The sequence below is a fragment of the Dendrobium catenatum genome, unplaced genomic scaffold (assembly GCF_001605985.2).
Source record: "Dendrobium catenatum unplaced genomic scaffold, ASM160598v2 fragScaff_scaffold_1061, whole genome shotgun sequence".
In the NCBI taxonomy this organism is placed as follows: Eukaryota; Viridiplantae; Streptophyta; class Magnoliopsida; order Asparagales; family Orchidaceae; genus Dendrobium; species Dendrobium catenatum.
Genome location: NW_021319523.1, coordinates 604,698 through 615,404, shown reverse-complemented (window position 1 = coordinate 615,404; position 10,707 = coordinate 604,698). Strand labels below are relative to the sequence as shown.

Sequence of the window (10,707 nt, the reverse complement as noted above, 5' to 3'; positions counted from 1 at the left end):
GTGGTGCAAAGAAAGGATCAAGACATCATAAATCCCATAAATTTGATAAAAATATATAAGCAAAGATTCCAAAACATGAGAAACAATGATAGAGACATTTTTCTTAAAGAAAGATATTTATTTCTTCTGTCAAGAAAATTATATAATTATTCTAAATATGGATAATATTTTGTAATGCGAGATAGATCAAGACAAAAATTGAAGTAATTATAAATAGACATCATTATCAAGTTGAATTATTTTACATTGTAATAAATATGCAACTTCAAGAGCTCAATAATATAATGGATAAAATAAATACAAAATTATTTATTTGTGTAGCATGTTTGAATCCATATGACTCATTTTCAACTTTTGGTAAAACACGATAAATTTGGCTAAGTTTCATCCATTGAATTTTTCAAATATAAATTTCATTATATTAGACAACCAATTTGATAAATTTATTATTATTATAAATTTGAAAGGATTTCGAGAACATACTCAAAAATTGGTAGAGACTAAGAAAATGAGATTTATCATTTAGTAGCTTTGCATTTATTTTGCCAATTTCGAGAACATGCTAAAAGAATTAATAGATACTAAGAAGAATGAAATTAACTCTAATTTTAAAAATTGCTACTGCAATGGTCAAACGAGCATTCTCAACTATAAATATTATACAATATCATTTACAATAGTATTGGAGACTCAATGATGAAATTATATATATATATATATATAAAGTCTTTTAGCATACCCTATTCTACCCAATCTTGAACCCTAAATCTTCATTGAGTGGTGGATGATGTGCCTGTTCTTGCATCAGATTATTGCCGCATTGGCTAAAGTTTCTTTTTGTGACAATTTTATTATTATTTTTTATAATTTTTTTTAAATAAAAATTTTATACTAAAAAATTATTTTTAAAAACAGTAAAAAATATTTCTCAAACGGAAGAAAAAAGGCATCTTCGCTTTGTTGTGGCAGTATAATCGTGTTTAGATTTTAAAAATGAACATCTAAAGTGTTTTCCACTAAAAACATAAAATCAAATAATTTCTTTTCCCTGGTGACTTGGTTGGACAGGCAACATAAATATGTTCAGATTTCAAGAAAATCAAACAATAAATCAGATAAAACCAATATATAACATAGAAAGAAAATTGAATGCAACAAAAAATCAAAGGAAATGGCAAGCTGAGTAGGTGAGATTACATTTCAAGTTTAGAACTGTGTCTATTAGACAGCAGAAAATTAAAAATGTTCTTCAATTTAAGGAAAAACAACGGTGAATGTAAGGGAGAGTACAAAATCCAGAGCACATAAGTAGAGAGCACTTGACATGATTACTTCCTTATTTGTAAACTTTCTATACGCCTCCAGAACAAGGCCATCAAGATGCTCACAAAAGCATCCCTTGAAGCCGAAAGAAGAGGCTTGGAAAATAGTTAAAAGTATGCATTCTTCAACACATAGCACAATTAGCAGATATCGATTATTTAGCAAACTGCCGACACTGTTGATGTGAACTTTCACTTTACCCATGGTGGCGACAATGGGCAGATGGTAGTTGGTAATTATCATGAAGTAATTAGAATTTCATGCAAATATAAAAACTGTGCAAAGTATATTTATTACATTTAAAATCCTGTAGAATTATTCAGTTCAGTGCAAAAGAAATGCATCATTTTTTGTGTGTTTGATTTGTAGTAAAATAAACTCACTGGGAAGTAGTGACGAAGGATACTGTAATAGAGGTGGCGACGAAGCCAACAACAACGGGTGGCAGCGGTGAGGCAATAATGACCATTGGCTGCGGTCTACGGTGATGGCATCAACTAGTGGCAAGTGGTTGCCAACAGTGGGTACTAGTTATTAATGCTGGCAGTGAAAGTTCACAGTTGTGTTCAGATAGTATAAGATCAAGAGGGGGGAGAAATTGTGATTTAACAAAATTTCTTCAAAAACTTTTTTGAATAAGGACCAAAATCTGATTTCATACGAAAGCATTTGGATACGCCTCCGATACGGCACGGATACGTGTCGGATACGGCTATGCCGTGTCCAATTAAAATATTATTTAAATTTGATCGGACAAGCGTATCGGATATGCATGTCCTATTAAAAAAAAATAGAGCTGCAATTTGCCCTATTCATTTCGGTTATCCGCTTGATATCCTTATTCATTTATTCGACTTAAACATTTCGGCGAGCTAGGTTTTTCGTTTCCACACAGGTGTTCGTCTTCCTCGTTATAGTCGAAGGAGCGGCTCGACGACGCGAGCATAGAAGTGGACAGGATCATCCTTCGTCGACATAGAGGCTTGACGACGTGAGCATTAAAGCCGACAGAATCCTTCGTCGACGGAGCGACTCGACAACACGAACAGTGAAGGCGATGTGAGCATTGAAGATTCGTTTTCTTAATTGTAGGCTCGGTACCGGAACTCAGTACTCGGTCTTGCTCAGTATTTGATACAGCTCGGTACCGCTCAGTACTCGGTACTGCTCGGTACCACTCAGTACTCAGTACCGCTCGGTACCGCTCGGTACTGCTCGATACTCGGTCCTGCTCAGTACTGCTCGGTACAGGAACTCGGTATCGCTCGGTACTGCTCGGTATAAAGGGGTACCGAATGGTACCAAGCAGTACCGAGAAGGTAGAGAAAACTTTAAAACAACTCTTATAATAAAATTTTGTTCCGCCAGGGGGCAGCGCCCCCTTGGACCCCCGGCAGAGGCGCAACATATATACACTTTTAATTAAAAATTTTCATGTTTTAAATTCATGTGGATTAATTTGTGTCGATCCTTCGTAGGATAATAAGCTCTAGTGGTGTGGGAATTGGGTCTACTAATGGTCCATCAGAGACAATTATTGAAGATAATAAACCTCAGTGGGGTTATGTGATAAAAATAGGTAAAATGTCAGAAGGGGATGGCAATATTGCATTCAACTAAAGAATGACTTCAAGAGGATCCTCAAAGAGTTTCTCCACAAAAATATTTAGAAATTTCAAATATGAGGAAGACATATTTGAAGCGTTATTTTCCAAATGAGGAGGAGAGAAGAAGTTAGCTTGCTAAATTTTTTTGTTATTTAGAGGCCTTTGGTGACCAAGAGTCATTGCGTGATAGGTGGAGAATTGATCCTCTTTTAAACATAAATTGACTCACACACTAACATAGCATAGTCTTGAGCCTTGAATCATTAGTCTTACTTTGTGTATGTTGTGCCTGAAAAGATTAGTAGTGCATAAGAAAAAAATATGCAATGTACAGAGCAGAAGAAACTAAATAAACATCAAATAACATTTGTAGACATCAAAACACAAGGTCGGGATCTCGAATTGCAATAGGTAGCCGCCACGAATGAGTGGCAACAATAAGCAAAAAACAGGCAACAACTGGTGGGCAACAGGGGGTGGTGCTCGGTGACCACAAGCAAGGGTTGAAGTTTTACATGCATAATGTTTTTGAATTCAACCAAATCGATCAAACTTTAAAATTTTGAAAATGAACTAAAGGGTGAATTCAACATACATCAAAAATAACTTTGCATTCCTTTTTTTCATCCCACAAAACAAGAAATTTTTCAAAACCCATACATTTCTTCTACTTGAAATTTCATTTAAACAAACAAAACAACCCTTAAAATCATCAAGATTTCCATAGAATAGTGGCATAAATTAGCAAAAGCCATCTTTTTTTATCTTATATATATAAAGACTTAAGAAGTTGTTAAGCATCTAAAATTTAAGCCAACATGTACGACTTTGTACTTATTGATCAAACCCACAAATTACAAAGTTTGAGCTGAGAAATTAATTAAGCGCACTCATAATAGTTTTTTTTCTACATATATAACGTAATTATCAGATTCTTTTATCTACTTATTTAAGGGTCTATTTGGGAGAACTTTCTTGTTGCTTTGCTTTTTTCACACAGCAACCACAGTTACTATTTTGCTATTGCTTTCAATAAATTTTTATATAAAAGGTACTTTTTACAATAATTTTAAAAAATTTACTTTCCCCACAACAGCTTTACAATTTGCAAAAACCTGCAGCCATCCCAAAAAGACCTTAAATTATAAAGGTGTTTTTTGGAAAAAAGGTAAATCATTTAGAAGGATGCATCAAAATCTCGTATTAGAAATTTAAGCTTTGGAATGAAATAGATTTTACTTCATTTATTTAATTTCAATTGAAATTATTTATCTTGAAGTAAGAGAAATGATTGTACAAATTAATTCTAATATTTTATTATGCTTAAACAAACTCAATCAAATAAAATATGCTCATCAGTAGGATTATTCACTATTTACAGCAAATTGCCAACAAGTGAAAAAAGAGAGGAAAATTCCATTCCAAGCTATAGGGTAAAGCTTTGAATTTTAAGCTTAAGACAATGTTTGCAGTATCCACATAAATGATTTACTGCATATAAGAAAATTAAAAGGAAGATTCACCAATGAAAAGTACAAGTGAATGTACGAGAGCATGAAATCCGGAGCACATAAGAGGCAGCACTGGACATGATAACTCCCTGAATTGATGATGTTTCTATACGCCTCCAGAGCAAGGCCATCAAGATGTTCAAAAAGGCATCTCTTGTAGCCGAAAGAAGAGGCATTGGAAATAGTAAGAATATAGTCTTCAACTAGTAGAACAATTATTGTATAGCTATAATTTATTCAGTTAGCTAATTAAATTTTCAGATACTTTAATCCAATTTTATGACGCATCATCATGATGTCTTGCCCCACCAATTTGGTGTCAACTTTATGAAACTTCCCTCTTCATTTATTTATAATAAAATGTTGGAAGAGATGTTAAACCCATTTAGCATAAATCATTTTAGAACAATACATACTCATGTTATCTTTGATCTATCTATTTTTTCTTCATAATCCTCAATGATAATTTTATTTACTTACCTTATGATTGCATTTTTCATCCGAGATATACATGACTAAACCAACCTCTAATGTAATCCATCCATCCCTCTAATGTAATCACTTTTTTTCTTAGTAATTTTGTTACATATCTCTTTTGTTAATGTGAAACAAAATATGCCAAAATTAGGCATAATAAACCAATAGTCAAGCTAGTTTTCAACCAAGAATTTTAAGATTATAAGTGAGAGCCAGCTGCATTATATTTTTACATATGCATATTTTTTATCTAATATGAGGCTAATTGGCAATTTGATGGGCAGAAAAAAGAAAGCAGTGTAAAAGGCATACATTGTATTTGAAATGCTTTGGGGTTATTTGGATGAGTGTAAAATAAAGGTATGTGATTAATTTTTTTTGTTTGACTTAAAGTAAAATAAATATAATATAAATTCAAAGAAAATAGTGGTCAATGGTTGGTGGCCGGCGTTGGCAAGTGGTTACCGGCGACAACGGTGGACACGGTGGTAGCGCGAGCAATGGCCGAAAATTGGTGGTAGCAGACTAGTGGGTGTGGCGGTAGCAGTGAAGGTGGAGGTTGGCGATTGGTGGTGAGGGTGGCTATTGTGGCTGCGATGGTGGCTGAAGGTGTTGGTGGTGACAGCAAGCAATAGTGGCGGCCAAAGGAGGGTGGTGGTGGCAACCGACCATGGAGGCCGAAGATGGATGGTGGTGGCGGCTAACGGTAGGAGATGTTCGGTGGCGGGTGATAGCAATGGTGATTAATTTATGGTTTATGTGGAAATCGACCAATCAGGTGAATTCCAAATACACCAAATTTATACAAAAGAGTGCATTTCAAATATACAAAAATTTATACTACATTTATTTTACTACAAACTAAAATATCACTATTCTCTCTATAATTGGAATACTTTACACCCATTTTACTTCAAATCAAATAATCACGAAATTAGGGGTGTCAATATATGATCTGATCTAAACTTGATTCGAAAAAAATCAGGTTCAAGATGACTTGTTTCATAAACAGGTTGGGTTCGGCTTGGGTTTTTTGACCCATTTAATTAACAGGTTAGGTTCGGGGTGACCATTGAATCTGTTTTTTACCCGAAAAATGACCAGTTTAACCCATTGCTAGCGGGTCGATTTAGATTGACCGAATTCGAGTTGGGTTAATTTCAGGTTGAACATAAACCCGACCCATCAACCTTTTTGACAACCCTACTCTAAGTCAAATACTCTTGCGCAATAATCTACTCACGTGATCTCTCTGCATAATCCATCATTCATCCAATATGAAAGTTTCTAAAATCAAGTACTATGCATCACAAGTCTACTCACCCATGGGGAACTATACTAAAAGTTAGCTAACCCTGGAATCTTGCTCAATCATAGCACAAGCAATCATGAGCAATGAAAGCTATAAATTGTATAAACCACTAAATTCAAGCTAGATCATAGACTCTAATATCATTTACCAGGAAAGATTAATAACCAAACTCATTTTCAACATAAAATCCTGAGCTTATAGATGAGAGACCCCCACCTAGCATTTCTACACTAACAAACTTATCAACATCTCATATATTAAAGCAGATATTCTCATGTCTTAACATATTTGAAAATTCCATTTCTGTTGTGCTCACTAACAAGCACTCTTTTATCACACGACACTCAAATTCATGAAATTTAATCAACATTATTACAATTAAAAAAAACTATAAATTTATTCATCATATCACTCTTCCTGCATATTACTTTAATAATAATTTTACAAGGTTAACATTTACATCACCTTCACAAAATAAGCATCTTAAAACACTAAACAATATAAAAAAACAATCTAAAAAGAAAAAGTATAGCATTTCAAATACTATCATTCCATTTTAATCCAAAAAGAAAAAGTATAGCATTTCAAATACTATCATTCCATTATTAGTAAGCTGAGGTAACATATGGCATAGTTTTCAAATGATCATTTCCTCTTACTATAAAAGAGAGCAGCATCGATAAATATAAATTTATAAATGAATTTAGTTGCTATTAAAGAGATCATAAATCATCATCAAAAAGACAATTTCGGAAAGTTGCCCTATCAAAGAGGCAATTTCTTTGATATCTTCTTATTTATAGTAAAATTTTGGTTAATTGTTCTTTGGGTCAACGATTTTGGCTTAATAGTTTGTAATGTATTCTTACAATTTGCAATCTTTGAATCTATTAATTCCCACCTAGAGTCCATAAATTTTAGAAAAAAAAAAACTATTGAAATTTATAACATATAAATCTCTTTTTTTATCGTCCATATATGAAATTGAACCAACAACAACAACATCAAGCCTTTATCCCACTACGTGGGGCCGGCAATGAAATTGAACCAATCTGGAAAAAAAAATCAACTTTCTATTTTTTTTCTTTTTTAAATCAACTTTCTAATTGATCAAAACTATTACTTAGGGGTATTTAACTTGAATCTGAAAGCCAAGATTGAATATAATTGAGCCAAACAGTTTTAATTTAGTTTTACATCTTATTATTGAATTGGTTTCAATTGATCTCTTCTATGGTTAATCCAATTTGATTCCACATCACAGTCACTTTTGAAATAAAACAAACAGAACCCGCTCTTAATAAAAATTTCAACCAAATGCTAAGAAAATATTATTTTATCATTGTTAACACAACTAGCATTAAGACAAAGATACAATAGTATTTTTTTCCATTTGGCTATAAATTTCAAAATGATGGTGAAATAAATGGGGATATTATTAGTAGAATTCAAGTTGGATGATTAAAGTGGAATGTATTGGACATGTTGTGTGCAAAATAGTACCCCTTAAACTAAAGGAAAAATCTATAAGATGATGGTGAGACCTACAATGCTTTATGACACTGAATGTTCGCCATTAAAATAGAAGCATAAAATAAGTTAAGTGTTACAAAGATGAGGTTGCTTAGGTGGATAAGTGGCTTCAATCTTGGAAAGAGAATGCAAAACAAGTTTTTACATGTAAAGGTTGAAGTAGCTCGAGTGGCAGACATGATTAGAGAGAGTCGCCTTATATGGTCTGGACACATAAAACGTCGACCTTCAGATGAACAAATTAGGAGAGTAGATGTATTAGATTTGACCTATATTAAGAAAGGTAGAGGTAGACCTAAAAAGACTTGGTTAGAAAATATTAAAAATTACATTTTTTTAATTAAACTTAAATGAGAATTGGACACTTAATATGATTCAATTGAGTAGGACAATTCAAGTAGCCGGCCCTATGTAGTGGGATTGATTCCACATCACAGTCACTTTTGAAATAAAACAAACAGAACCTGCTCTTAATAAAAATTTCAACCAAATGCTAAGAAAATATTATTTTATCATTGTTAACACAACTAGCATTAAGACAAAGACACAATAGTATTTTTTTCCATTTGGCTATAAATTTCAAAATGATGGTGAAATAAATGGGGATATTTTTAGTAGAATTCAAGTTGGATGATTAAAGTGGATGAATGTATTGGACATGTTGTGTGCAGAATAGTACCCCTTAAACTTAAGGAAAAATCTATAAGATGATGGTGAGACCTACAATGCTTTATAGCACTGAATGTTGGCCATTAAAATAGAAGCATAAAATAAGTTAAGTGTTTCAGGGATGAGGTTGCTTAGGTGGATAAGTGGCTTCAATCTTGGAAACATAATGCAAAACAAGTTTTTACATGTAAAGGTTGAAGTAGCTCGAGTGGCAGACATGGTTAGAGAGAGTCACCTTATATGGTCTGGACACATAAAACGTCGACCTTCAGATGAACAGATTAGGAAAGTAGATGTATTAGATTTGACCTATATTAAGAAAGGTAGAGGTAGACCTAAAAAGACTTGGTTAGAAAATATTAAAAATTACATTTTTTTAATTAAACTTAAATGAGAATTGGACACTTAATATGATTCAATTGAGTAGGACAATTCAAGTAGCCGGCCCTATGTAGTGGGACAAAGGCTTGATGTTGTTGTGTTGTTGTTGTTGGCTATAAATTTCAACCTTATAAGAATTATTTTCATAAAATATATTTGAATTTTAATGGAATAGAGGTAGAAAATTTGTGATTTGATTTAAATTCTATACATATGTCAATATATTGGAATTCCTCAAAACTATAAGTCCAACATTTGGAATTCAAAAGCATAATAGAATTCATTTCTTAAAACTTCGCTTATAAACTTTGAAAAATGAAATAAAATAAATTTTAAGGTACTGAAAAGAGTCTGCCTGAAAACATAAAAACATAGAAGGTATTTCATAATCATTGAAAAAAATATTATATGTCATGATAAAAGTGAGAAAAATAAAGAAAATATGAGAGAAAATACAGATATTTTCTCTTTAACTTATTAATATTATATTTGTGTTTCTTTTATGCCATGTGTACAGGTTAACAGGTTAGCTTGAAGAACTAATTTATTTTCGGCTCAGTAAAGCTAGGTTAAGTGAAACAAGCAACAATTTGGTTTGGTCCCACCTTCAGGTCAATTTTTAAAAAGGGCCTGGATCAAATCCAGACAGCTCAAGATCCAATCAAAATACAAATATTGCATATTTTATTTATAATTAACCAATAAATTAATCTGTTATATATGCATATTTGAACAGAATCCTTGAAAATCTAATTTCACAAAAACAATGAACGAATAAATGATACATTATAGGTTGTCGAGGGAAAATTATTGGCCAGCAAAGCAAGAAATCAGAAGTTTTAATTACCCATTTGACAGACGATTTCAGACAAAGCCCGTTAAATTGACAATTAGGTTCATTTAGGCATTTAATATTAAAGTTTTAGGAATTGGATATGTAAATAGCATGGAATAAAGTGGTATGTATGTAAATCCTCCTTTTATTTATAGCAGCTCTTTGTCTCAAAGTGAAAAGAAATCTACCAGTAAAAATTTAGCCGTATCTTTTAGCTCACTGTGCAGTGAATTCAGCATTATCTATAGGAAAGAAGATTTTCTAATAACAACTGAAATCATAAAAAAGACAGATCATACAACAAAAAAAAACACCATACGAGTAATCCCTGGAAATCAGTCAATTACAGTACATTACCATAAACACATCCAAAATCCTAAAACCTTAATTCAGAATCATGAAACGGTAAACATACAGAGATCTACATGGACTAGAATTAGAATCCAATAACTTAGACGAACAAAAATATGATGAAATCTTTGCAGGAACAAAGAAAGCTGGCAGAACCAGATAGAGTTCGGGAACTCGAAAGATCAAACCTTATCGGAGGATGCGACAAGCCGACAAGAGACGAGAGAGAACAGCATCGGCGAAAACAAGGTGCGGGGTAGAAGGCTGTAGCTCAGTTCATTAGTTCCTAGTCATATAAGCGGGATGGACATAAGGCTGGGTTGCTACGCCTCCGCTAGGGTTTCAATTCACCCATTATCCGCTGCGAGAGCGCACCTCACCGTTCTGATATGCTGCTTTACATGCTTGGCTTGCTTTAAGATTGGCGGAATATAAATTGTTTATATTGATAAATTGTGAAAACTTCAAGGCATTTTTAGGTTAAGTTGATGATGACTAAAGAAATTAGAAATATAATATAATTTTAATGTGAGATGAGCAAATCAATAGTTGACCTAAGTGATAGTAAAAGCTTTTTTTCTCTCTACATATATGATACATATATAAGTTATATTTTTTTTTATAATTCATCATTCATCATTTTTAAAATACATATATAATTGCCTTATATTTATTAAAAAATAAATCCAAAAGTTTCATTCATATAAA

The 10,707-nt window shown here is 32.6% G+C and overlaps 1 long non-coding RNA gene across 1 annotated transcript; it reads right to left on the bottom strand.

The window, feature by feature from the left end:
* Nucleotides 1–4,279: 4,279 nt before the first annotated feature.
* On the bottom strand, nucleotides 4,280–10,417 carry LOC114580502. Its single transcript, XR_003701938.1, has 2 exons — nucleotides 10,188–10,417; nucleotides 4,280–4,594 (listed from the first exon to the last, which is right to left on the bottom strand). It is a non-coding gene; the product is annotated as an uncharacterized LOC114580502 (long non-coding RNA).
* Between the last annotated feature and the right edge of the window lie 290 nt (nucleotides 10,418–10,707).